Source organism: Arachis hypogaea, chromosome 2, assembly GCF_003086295.3.
Source record: "Arachis hypogaea cultivar Tifrunner chromosome 2, arahy.Tifrunner.gnm2.J5K5, whole genome shotgun sequence".
Taxonomy (NCBI): domain Eukaryota; kingdom Viridiplantae; phylum Streptophyta; class Magnoliopsida; order Fabales; family Fabaceae; genus Arachis; species Arachis hypogaea.
The window spans coordinates 37,870,442-37,883,361 of NC_092037.1; the positions used below are offsets into that span (position 1 = coordinate 37,870,442).

Consider the following 12,920-nt stretch of genomic DNA (forward strand, 5'->3'; position numbering starts at 1 on the left):
AATCAGTTTATTTCTAGTTTTCTGCAAATTTGTGACACCGTGAAAACAAATGAAGTAAACCCAGAGGTGTACAAACTCATGCTCTTCCTGTTTGCTTTGAGGGATGGAGCAAAACTATGGCTAGATTCTCAACCAAAGGACAGTTTGGATACTTGGAACAAGGTGGTTACTGAGTTTCTCACAAAATTTTTCCCACCAAAGAAGCTGACTAAGCTTAGGATGGAGGTTCAGACCTTTAGACAGAAGGATGGTGAAACTCTGTATGAAGCTTGGGAGAGATACAAGCTACTGACTAGGCAATGCCCTCCAGACATGTTCTCCAAATGGACACAAATAGACATATTTTATGAAGGCTTGGGTGAAATGTCCAAAATGTGCTTAGACAATTCTGCAGGAGGTTCATTGCACAAGAAGAAGACATCGGAGGAGACTATTGAGCTGATTGAATTGGTTGCAAGTAACCAATATTTATACTCATCTAACAGGAATCCTGTGAACTCTGAAACCCCTCAGAAGAGAGGCGTGTTGGAAGTAGATGCTATTAATGCTCTTTTTGCTCAGAACAAGCTGATGTCTCAGCAAATAAATCTACTTACTCAACAGATGGGTGGCATGCAAGTCTCAGCTATCAACACCCAAAATCCACCACAAGAGGTCTCCTATGACAGGGCAGGTAACTTTATGCAAAATGATAATTATGATTATGCTCAACCCTCTTTTGAACAGGTGAATTACATGGGGAGTGGTCCTAGGAATCCCAACAATGATCCATATTCTAAGACATACAACCAGGGATGGAGGAATCACCCAAATTTTGGATGGAGGGATTAACCTCAGAGACCTCAAAACTTCAACCATAATTCTCAGGGCGGTTTCCAACAGAACAATGATCTGGAAGCAATATTAACAGGTTTTAGACAGGAAACCAGAGCATCCATCAAGAACCTGGAGTTTCAAATGGGTCAAATAGCCACCAGAGTTAATAAAATTGATCAGAGGACCACTAATAGCCTTCCTAGTAACACAATTCCAAATCCAAGAGAGGAATGCAAGGCTATCTCCGTGATAAGTGGACAAGTGGCAAGTACGGAAGCACAAGTTATGCAGGAAACCAAAGCCTCCATTAGAAATTTAGAGGTGCTAGTGGGCCAACTGAGCAAACAAATACTTGAGAGGTCTGCAAGCACATTTCAAGGTGATACAGTGGTGAACCCAAGAGAAGATTGCAAGGCTATTCAATTAAGGAGTGGTAAAGTAGCTGGTTCTGAGACCAAGGTCAATGAAGAGCTAGTTGAAAAGGATGCTCCAGAGGAGAAGAAGGAAGAAGTTGAGCACGCCCCTCCAAAGCGTGCAGACAATCCATTCCCAGACTCTCTTGACACTTATCCTACACTGCCAAAGGCTCCTGAGTACAAGCCTAAGATGCCATATCCTCAGAGACTTCAAGAGGAGACCAAGGACAAGCAGTTTTCAAAGTTCTTGGAAATCTTCAGAAAGTTACAAATCAATATTCCTTTTGCTGAGGTTTTGAAGCAAATGCCTATCTATGCCAAATTCATGAAGGAGCTATTATCAAAGAAAAAGCGTTTAAAAGGAGATGAGACAGTAGTCCTGACTAAGGAATGTAGTGCTGTCATTCAGAATAACTTGCCAAGGAAGATGCCAGATCCAGGGAGCTTCCAAATTCCATGCATCATTGGGAGCACAACCTTTGAGAAAGCCCTATGTGATCTGGGGGCAAGCAAATCTAATGCCCCTATCTGTGATGAAGAAGCTGCAAATCCAAGAGGCACAACCCACAAAGATAGCATTGCAGATGGCAGATAAATCTATGAAGCCTGCATATGGATTAGTGGAGAATATCTTGGTCAAAGTGGGTAAGTTCTTCCTCCCAGTAGACTTTGTGATTCTTGATACAGGAGAAGATGAGAATGCCTCTATAATTCTAGGAAGACCATTCCTAGCCACTGGAAGAGCTCTGATTGATGTAGAAGTGGGTGAATTAGTACTTAGAGTGCATAATAAGCAACTGGTCTTTCATGTCTTCAAAGATATACATCCAACAGGTGAAGAAGAGATGTGCATGCAGGCTGAGCTTATTGATCCAAACCTTCAAAAACTGCCTGATGATACACAGCAGAATCTACAGCTCAAACCTCCCTCGATAACAGTCAATAAAATCCCTCCTGACATCAAAACTAAGTTTGGTGTTGGGAATGCATCATCTACCAAGGAAGAGGTTTCCAAAAAGAAGAAAGTACCCAGAGGATGGAGAAACAAAAAGATCCCCACTGAAGGTTTCTCCCCAGGAATGAAGGTGGTGTTGACCAGCAATCCAGCATGGGTTTATACAGTAATTAGAATCCTCTCTTTGGAACATATTGAGTTGCGTTATGGAGACACAGGAAAGAAGTTCAAAGTAAGGGGTGAAGAGCTGAGCCCCTATGATCCTCCTCCTTAGAGGAGCTGACCGTCAAGCTAGTGACGATAAAGAAGCGCTTGTCGGGAGGTAACCCGATAATTTCATATCCTTCACTATTTTTCGTAGTAGTTTTTTCTTAGTTATTTTATTTTTATTGAGTTCTTACTAATTTTCTGATCATGCAGCTATGTTCTCCCAGGAACCGAACACCTCAAGCTATAAAAAAAATGCCATGCGACGCGACCGCATCAGCGACGCGTCCGCGTCGCAAGGAGAGGGGAGAAAATAAAAACGAACAGAGAGTCACGCTGGAGTGTGGCTGGAGGCGTGCCAGTGGCACAAATCGCAATAACGCGACCGCATCGCCGACGCGTCCACGTCATCTGGGAATATTAGCCTCCCACGCGACCGCGTGACCCACGCGGCCGCGTGCCTTGATTTTTCGACGTAAAAAGGGTGCACAACCAAATATTGTGCTGGAGTGGTGCTGGCTTGGTGCTAGACGCATAATCCCCATCACGCGAACGCTTTGCCGACGCGTCCGCATCATTCCCTTCTGAAGCCACTCACGCGATCGCATGCCCCACGCGATCGCGTCACCCCAAATTTGGCAAATATTTAAATTCGAACAGAGAGTTGTGCAGGCGCGAGGATGCACTCGCGCCCGAAGCATAACATGGGTCACGCGACCGCGTGACTGACGCGGCCGCGTTGCTTGCGCCGCCCAGTTTTCTTTCTCTCTCTCTCCCAATCCTAATTCTCTCTTATTCTTTTCTCCTCTTATTTTTCTCTCCTCTTACTAATTGTCTCTTCTATTTTCAGTTCTTCTTTGCTTGAGGACAAGCAAACCTTTAAGTTTAGTGTTGACGCTGTGCTTATTAGTTTTCTGGCACAAAAGGGAGGCGAATCATCTTCACTGAGGAGAACAACCTGAAGAATAAAGCGACAGCTAGGATAACTAAGGTGGTTGAGTTCTGGTGGGCGAAATTGTGAACAATACTTTTTCACAACTCTCATAATCCCCGGTAATGGCTCCAAAAAACGTGGTAGCTCAATACCATGGCATTACACAACTTCGCACAACTAACCAGCAAGTGCACTGGGTCGTCCAAGTAATAAACCTTACGTGAGTAAGGGTCGATCCCACGGAGATTGTTAGTATTGAAGCAAGCTATGGTCATCTTGTAAATCTTAGTCAGGCAAACTCAAATGATAATGGTGATGAACGAAAATAACATAAAGATGAAGATAGAGATACTTATGTAATTCATTGGTAGGAACTTCAGATAAGCGCATGAAGATGCCTTCCCTTCCGTCTCTCTGCTTTCCTACTGCCTTCATCCAATCCTTCTTCCTCCTTTCCATGGCAAGCTCGTGTAGGGTTTCACTGTTGTCAGCAGCTACCTCCCATCCTCGCAGTGAAAGCTAATGCACACACTCTGTCACAGTGCTGCCAATCACCGGTGTGGTTCCCTCCCCTACCGGAATAGAATTCAGTGATTCTTTTGCGTCTGTCACTAACGCCCGGTAGGTTACAGGTTTGAAGCACGTCACAGTCATTCAGTCATTGAATCCTACTCAGAATACCACAGACAAGGTTAGACCTTCCGGATTCTCTTGAATGCTGCCATCAATTCTTGCCTATACCACGAAGATTCTGACTTCACGGAATGGCTGGCTCGTTTGTCAGGCGAGCACTCGGTTGTCAGGCGATCAACCATGCATCGTGCAATCAGGAATCCAAGAGATATTCACCAAGCCTCAAATGCTTGTAGAACAAGAGTGGTTGTCAGTCACTTTGTTCATGGGTGAGAATGGTGATGGGCGTCAATCATCACCTTCATCAAGTTGAAGAACAAGTGATATCTTGGATAAAGAACAAGCGGAATTGAATGGAAGAACAATAGTAATTGCATTAATACTCGAGGTACAGCAGAGCTCCACACCTTAATCTATGGTGTGTAGAAGCTCCACCGTTGAAAATACATAAGCATAAGGTCTAGGCATGGCCGAATGGCCAGCCTCCCAATGATCTAAGATCTAAAGTGATCAAAAGATATAAAGATCCAAAGATCCAAAGATTTCTAATACAATAGTCAAAGGTCCTACTTATAGAAAACTAGTAACCTAAGGTGTACAGAAATGAGTAAATGACATAAAAATCCACTTCCGGGCCCACTTGGTGTGTGCTTGGGCTGAGCAGTGAAGCATTTTTCGTTCAGAGACTCTTCTTGGAGTTAAACGCCAGCTTTAGTGCCAGTTTGGGCGTTTAACTCCCATTTGGGTGCCAGTTCCAGCGTTTAACGCTGGGATTTCTTGAGGTGACTTTGAACGCCGGTTTGGGCCATCAAATCTTGGGCAAAGTATGGACTATCATATATTGCTGGAAAGCCCAGGATATCTACTTTCCAACGCCGTTGAGAGCGCGCCAATTGAGTATCTGTAGCTCCAGAAAATCCACTTCGAGTGCAGGGAGGTCAGAATCCAACAGCATCTGCAGTCCTTTTTGGTCTCTGAATCAGATTTCTGCTCAGGTCCCTCAATTTCAGCCAGAAAATACCTGAAATCACAGAAAAACACACAAACTCATAGTAAAGTCCAGAAAAGTGAATTTTAACTAAAAACTAATAAAAATATACTAAAAACTAACTATATCATAACAAAAACATACTAAAAACAATGCCAAAAAGTATACAAATTATCCGCTCATCACAACACCAAACTTAAATTGTTGCTTGTCCTCAAGCAACCGAAAATCAAATAAGATAAAAAGAAAAGAATATGCAATGAATTCCAAAAACATCTATGAAGATCAGTATTAATTAGATGAGCGGGGTTTTTAACTTTTTGCCTCTGAACAGTTTTGGCATCCCAATCTATCCCTTGAAATTTAGAATGGTTGGCTTCTTTAGGAACTCAGAGTCCAGATAGTGCTAATGATTCTCTTAGTAAAGTATGATGATTCTTGAACATAGCTATTTATTGAGTCTTGGCTGTGGCCCAAAGCACTCTGTCTTCCAGTATTACCACCGGATACATACATGCCACAGACACATAATTGGGTGAACCTTTTCAGATTGTGACTCAGCTTTGCTAAAGTCCCCAATTAGAGGTGTCCAGGGTTCTTAAGCACACTCTTATTTGCCTTGGATCACAACTCTTATTTCTCTATTATTTTTTTCTTTTTTTTTCGGTTTTTTTTTTTGAAATGCTTTTTCTTGCTTCAAGAATCATTTTATTGATTTTTCAGATCCTCAGTAACATGTCTCCTTTTTCATCATTCTTTCAAGAGCCAACATTCATGAACCACAAATTCAAGATACATATGCACTGTTTAAGCATACATTCAGAGAACAAAAATATTGCCACCACATCAAAATAATTAACTGTTATAAAATTCAAAATTCATGCAATTCTTCCTTTTCAATTAAGCACATTTTTATTCAAGAAAGGTGATGGATTCATAAGACATTCATAACTTTAAGGCATAGACACTAAGACACTAATGATCATAAGACACAAACATGGATAAACATAAGCATAAAATTCGAAAAACAGAAGAACAAATAACAAGGAAATCAAAGAACGGGTCCACCTTAGTGATGGCGGCTCTTTCTTGCTCTTGAAGATCCTATGGAGTGTTTGAGCTCCTCAATGTCTCTTCCTTGTCTTTGTTGCTCCTCCCTCATGATTCTTTGATCTTCTCTAATTTCATGAAGGATGATGGAGTGTTCTTGATGCTCCACCCTTAGTTGTCCCATGTTGGAACTCAACTCTCCTAGGGAGGTGTGTAGTTGCTCCCAATAGTTTTGTGGAGGAAAATTCATCCCTTGAGGAATTTCAGGGATTTCATGATGAGTGGGATCCCTTGTGTACTCCATCCTTTTCTTTGTAATGGGTTTGTCCTCATCAATGGGGATGTCTCCCTCTATGTCAACTCCAACTGAATAACAGAGGTGACAAATGAGATGAGGAAAGGCTAACCTTGCTAAGGTGGAGGTCTTGTCCGCCACCTTATAGAGTTCTTGGGCTATAACCTCATGAACTTCTATTTCTTCTCCAATCATGATGCTATGGATCATGATGGCCCGGTCTATGGTAACTTCGGACCGGTTGCTAGTGGGAATGATTGAGCGTTGTATGAACTCTAACCATCCTCTAGCCACGGGTTTGAGGTCATGCCTTCTCAATTGGACCGGCTTTCCTCTTGAATCTTGCTTCCATTGTGCGCCCTCTTCACATATGACTGTGAGGACTTGGTCCAACCTTTGATCAAAGTTGACCCTTCTAGTGTAAGGATGTTCATCTCCTTGCATCATAGGCAAGTTGAACGCCACCCTCACACTCTCCGGACTAAAATCCAAGTATTTCCCCCGAACCATAGTAAGGTAGTTCTTTGGATTCGGGTTCACACTTTGGTCATGGTTCTTGGTGATCCATGCATTGGCATAGAACTCTTGAACCATCAAGATTCCGACTTGTTGAATGGGGTTGGTAAGAACTTCCCAACCTCTTCTTCGGATCTCATGGCGGATCTCCGGATATTCACCCTTTTTGAGTGAAAAAGGGACCTCGGGGATCACCTTCTTCAAGGCCACAACTTCATAGAAGTGGACTTGATGCACCCTTGAGAGGAATCTATCCATCTCCCATGACTCGGAGGTGGAAGCTTTTGCTTTCCCTTTCCTCTTCTTAGAGGTTTCTCCGGCCTTGGATGCCATAATGGTTATGGAAAAACGAAAAAGCAGTGCTTTTACCACACCAAACTTAAAATGTTTGCTCGTCCTCGAGCAAAAGAAGAAAGAAGAGAGTAGAAGAAGAAGAATGAGGAAGAGGGGGATGGTGGTGTATTCGGCCAAAGAGGGAGAGAAGTGGTGTTTAGGTTGTGTGAAAATGAAGGGTTGAAGAGGGGTATATATAGGAGAGAGGGGATGAATGGTTCGGCCATTATGGGTGGGTTTGGGAGGGAAAGTGGTTTGAATTTGAAGGGTGAGGTTGGTGGGGATTTATGAAGGATGGATGTGAGTGGTGAAGAGAAGGATAGGATTTGATAGGTGAGGGGTTTTTGGGGAAGAGGTGTTGAGGTGATTGGTGAATTGGGGAAGAAGAGAGAGAGTGATGGTAGGGTCCTGTGGGGTCCACAGATCCTGTAGTGTCAAGGAAAAGGCATCCCTGCACCAAATGACATCAAAATCCACGTTTTGAGCCATTTCTGGCGTTAAACGCCGGGCTGATGCCCATTCCTGGCGTTTAACGCCAGGTTCTTGCCCTTTACTGGCGTTTAACGCCAGTCTGGTGCCCCTTTCTGGCGTTAAACGCCCAGAAGGGTGCCAGACTGGGCGTTAAACGCCCAACTGCTAGGCTTACTGGCGTTTGAACGCCAGCAGCATCTTCCTCCAGGGTGTGCTGTTTTTCTTCCTGTTTTTCATTTTGTTTTTGTTTTTTTCATTGTTTTTATGACTTCTTATGATCATCAACCTACAAAAAAGATAAAATAACAAAAGAAAATAATTAAGTATAAAACATTGGGTTGCCTCCCAACAAGCGCTTCTTTAATGTCATTAGCTTGACAGAGGACTCTCATGGAGCCTCAGAAATGCTCAGAACCGTGTTGGACCTTCCCAACACCAAACTTAGAGTTTGAATGTGGGGGTTCAACACCAAACTTAGAGTTTGGTTGTGGCCTCCCAACACCAAACTTAGAGTTTGACTGTGGGGGCTCAGTTTGGCTCTGTTTTGAGAGAAGCTCTTCATGCTTCCTCTCCATGAAGACAGAGGGATATCCTTGGGCCTTAAACACCAAGGATTCTTCATCCACTTGAATGATCAACTCTCCTCTATCAACATCAATCACAGCCTTTGCTGTGGCTAGGAAGGGTCTGCCAAGGATGATGGATTCATCCATGCATTTCCCAGTCTCTAGGACTATGAAATCAGTAGGGATGTAATGGTCTTCAACCTTAACCAGAACATCCTCTACAAGTCCATAGGCTTGTTTTCTTGAGTTGTCTGCCATCTCTAGTGAGATTTTTGCAGCTTGTACCTCATAGATCCCTAATTTCTCCATTACAGAGAGGGGCATGAGGTTTACACTTGATCCTAAGTCACACAAGGCCTTCTTGAAGGTCATGGTACCTATGGTACAAGGTATAGAAAACTTCCCAGGATCCTGCCTCTTTTGAGGCAGTTTCTGCTTAGACAAGTCATCCAGTTCTTTGGTGAGCAAAGGGGGTTCATCCTCCCAAGTCTCATTTCCAAATAACTTGTCATTTAGCTTCATGATTGCTCCAAGGTATTTAGCAACTTGCTCCTCAGTGACATACTCATCCTCTTCAGAGGAAGAATACTCATCAGAGCTCATGAATGGCAGAAGTAAGTCCAATGGAATCTCTATGGTCTCATCTTGAGCCTCAGATTCCCATGGTTCCTCATTGAGGAACTCATTGGAGGTCAGTGGGCGTCCAGTGAGGCCTTCCTCAGTGGCGTTCACTGCCTCTCCTTCCTCCCAGAATTCGGCCATGTTGATGGCCTTGCACTCTCCTTTTGGATTTTCTTCAGTATTGCTTGGGAGAGTGCTTGGAGGAAGTTCAGTAATTTTCTTGCTCAGCTGACCCACTTGTCCTTCCAAATTCCTAATGGAAGATCTAGTTTCAGTCATGAAACTTTGAGTGGTTTTGATTAGATCAGAGACCATGGTTGCCAAGTCAGAATTATTCTGCTTAGAACTCTCTGTCTGTTGCTGAGAAGATGATGGAAAAGGCTTGCTATTGCCAAACCTATTTCTTCCACCATTATTGTTATTGAAACCTTGTTGAGGTCTCTGTTGATCCTTCCATGAAAGATTTGGATGATTCCTCCATGAAGGATTGTAGGTGTTTCCATAGGATTCTCCCATGTAATTCACCTCTTCCATTGAAGGGTTCTCAGGATCATAAGCTTCTTCCTCAGATGAAGCTTCCTTAGTACTGCTTGGTGCATTTTGCATTCCAGACAGACTTTGAGAAATCATATTGACTTGTTGGGTCAATATTTTGTTCTGAGCCAATATGGCATTCAGAGTGTCAATCTCAAGAACTCCTTTCTTCTGACTAGTCCCATTGTTCACAGGATTTCTTTCAGAAGTGTACATGAATTGGTTATTTGCAACCATTTCAATCAGTTCTTGAGCTTCAGTAGGCGTCTTCTTCAGATGAAGAGATCCTCCAGAAGAGCTATCCAAGGACATCTTGGACAGTTCAGAGAGACCATCATAGAAAATACCTATGATGCTCCATTCAGAAAGCATATCAGTGGGACACTTTCTGATCAATTGTTTGTATCTTTCCCAAGCTTCATAGAGGGATTCTCCTTCCTTCTGTCTGAAGGTTTGGACTTCCACTCTAAGCTTACTCAATTTTTGAGGTGGAAAGAACTTTGCCAAGAAGGCATTGACTAGCTTTTCCCAAGAGTCCAGGCTTTCTTTAGGTTGAGAGTCCAACCATGTTCTAGCCCTGTCTCTTACAGCAAAAGGGAATAGCATCAGTCTATAGACCCAGGGTCTACCCCATTAGTCTTGACTGTGTCACAGATTTGCAAGAATTTAGCTAAAAACCGATGAGGATCTTCCAATGGAAGTCCATGAAACTTGCAATTCTGTTGCATTAGAGAAACTAATTGAGGCTTAAGCTCAAAGTTGTTTGCTCCAATGGCAGGGATAGAGATGCTTCTCCCATAGAAGTCGGGAGTAGGTGCAGTAACGTCACCAAGCACCTTCCTTGCATTGTTGGCATTGTTGTTGTTTTCGGCTGCCATTTGTTCTTCTTCCTTGAAGAATTCGTCCAGGTGCTCTAAAGAGAGTTGTGTTTTGGCTTCTTTTAGCTTTCTCTTCAAGGTTCTTTCAGGTTCAGGATCAGCCTCAACAAGAATGCCTTTGTCTTTGCTCCTGCTCATAAGAAAGAGAAGAGAACAAGAAGATGTGGAATCCTCTATGTCACAGTACAGAGATTCCTTTAGATGTCAGAGGAAAAGAAGAGTAGAAGACAGAAGTGGAAAATTCGAACTTATCAGAGAGAATGGAGTTCGAATTTTGCATTAAAGGGTAGTGTTAGTCCATAAATAGAAGGATGTGAGAAGGAGGGAAGTCATTTTCAAAAATTAAGTGAAAAATTTTGAAAACATTTTTGAAAAACATTACTTAATTTTCGAAAATGAAAATGGAAAAGAGATCAAGTGATTTTTGAAAAATATTTTGAAATTAGAAATCAAAAAGATTTGATTGAAAACTTAATTTGAAAAAAATGTGATTAAAAAGATATGATTTGAAAACAATTTTAAAAGATATGATTTGAAAACATTTTGAAAAGATATGATTTTAAAATTAATGACTTGCCTAACAAGAAAAGATATGATTCAAACATAAAACCTTTCTCAACAGAAAAGGCAACATACTTGAAATGTTGAATCAAATCATTAATTGATAGTAAGTTTCTTTGAAAGAGGAAAGAAGTTAATTTTGAAAAGGATTTGATTGAAAAATTGATTTGAAAAAGATTTGATTTTGAAAAGATTTTGAAAACTTAAAAAAAAAATCTGATTTGGAAACAAAATCTTCCTCCCCTAGCCATCCTGGCGTTAAACGCCCAGAATGGTATCCATTCTGGCGTTTAACGCCCAAAATGCTACCCTTTTGGGCGTTAAACGCCCAACCAGGTACCCTGGCTGGCGTTTAAACGCCAGTCTGTCCTTCTTCACTGGGCGTTTTGAACGCCCAGCTTTTTCTGTGCAATTCCTCTGCTGTGTGTTCTGAATCTTCAATTCTCTGTATAATTGACTTGAAAAGACACAAATTAAAAATATTTTTGGATTTTTAATAATAAGGAAAAATTGAAATGCAACAAGAATCAAATAACAATGCATGCAAGACACCAAACTTAGCAGTTTGTATACTACTGACACTAACAGGATGAAAATGCAAATGAGACACACTAGACATTCAAGTCAATAGAATTCAAAGATCAGAGCAAGTAAATCATCAAGAACATCTTGAAGATCACCAAGATATATGAATGCATGCAATTGACACCAAACTTATGATGAGACTCTAGACTCAAACAAGAAATATTTTTGGATTTTATGATTTTTAAAATTTTTTTTGTGTTTTTCGAAAATAAAATGGAAAAAGATATCAAAATTCTCAATGAGAATTCCAGGAATCAGTGCAATGCTAGTCTAAGACTTCGGTCCAGGAATTAGACATGGCTTCACAGCCAGCCAAGCTTTCAAAGAAAGCTTCGGTCCAAAACACTAGACATGGCCAGAGGCCAGCCAAGCCTTAGCAGATCACTGCTCCAAGAGCAAGATTGATAGATATCAACAAGCTCCTGTGGTGATAAGTTGAAACCTCGGTCCAATGAGATTAGACATGGCTTTTCAGCCAGCCATATTTCAACAAATCATCATGAAACTCTAGAACTCATCTTCAAGAATTTCGAAAAAAAAAAGTACCTAATCTAAGCAACAAGATGAACCGTCAGTTGTCCAGCCTAAACAATCCTGGGCAATAACACCAAAACATGATGTTGTTGCCGGATCTTGGCACTGATGTTACCAAAGCTTGCTTAAAACTTGAACAATCCCCGGCAACGGCGCCAAAAACTTGGTGGGCGAAATTGTGAACAATACTTTTTCACAACTCTCATAATCCCCGGTAATGGCTCCAAAAAACGTGGTAGCTCAATACCATGGCATTACACAACTTCGCACAACTAACCAGCAAGTGCACTGGGTCGTCCAAGTAATAAACCTTACGTGAGTAAGGGTCGATCCCACGGAGATTGTTAGTATTGAAGCAAGCTATGGTCATCTTGTAAATCTTAGTCAGGCAAACTCAAATGATAATGGTGATGAACGAAAATAACATAAAGATGAAGATAGAGATACTTATGTAATTCATTGGTAGGAACTTCAGATAAGCGCATGAAGATGCCTTCCCTTCCGTCTCTCTGCTTTCCTACTGCCTTCATCCAATCCTTCTTCCTCCTTTCCATGGCAAGCTCGTGTAGGGTTTCACTGTTGTCAGCAGCTACCTCCCATCCTCGCAGTGAAAGCTAATGCACACACTCTGTCACAGTGCTGCCAATCACCGGTGTGGTTCCCTCCCCTACCGGAATAGAATCCAGTGATTCTTTTGCGTCTGTCACTAACGCCCGGTAGGTTACAGGTTTGAAGCACGTCACAGTCATTCAGTCATTGAATCCTACTCAGAATACCACAGACAAGGTTAGACCTTCCGGATTCTCTTGAATGCTGCCATCAATTCTTGCCTATACCACGAAGATTCTGACTTCACAGAATGGCTGGCTCGTTTGTTAGGCGAGCACTCGGTTGTCAGGCGATCAACCATGCATCGTGCAATCAGGAATCCAAGAGATATTCACCAAGCCTCAAATGCTTGTAGAACAAGAGTGGTTGTCAGTCACTTTGTTCATGGGTGAGAATGGTGATGGGCGTCAATCATCAC

The 12,920-nt window shown here is 42.1% G+C and overlaps 2 non-coding genes across 2 annotated transcripts; one reads left to right on the forward strand and one right to left on the reverse strand.

The window, feature by feature from the left end:
* Positions 1-210: 210 nt before the first annotated feature.
* LOC112765125 (small nucleolar RNA R71) lies at positions 211-317 on the reverse strand. Its single transcript, XR_003183529.1, has one exon. It is a non-coding gene; the product is annotated as a small nucleolar RNA R71 (small nucleolar RNA).
* Positions 318-9,701: 9,384 nt separating this feature from the next.
* Positions 9,702-9,809, forward strand: LOC112764919 (small nucleolar RNA R71). The gene has a single exon (XR_003183399.1). It is a non-coding gene; the product is annotated as a small nucleolar RNA R71 (small nucleolar RNA).
* The last annotated feature ends 3,111 nt before the right edge of the window (positions 9,810-12,920 follow it).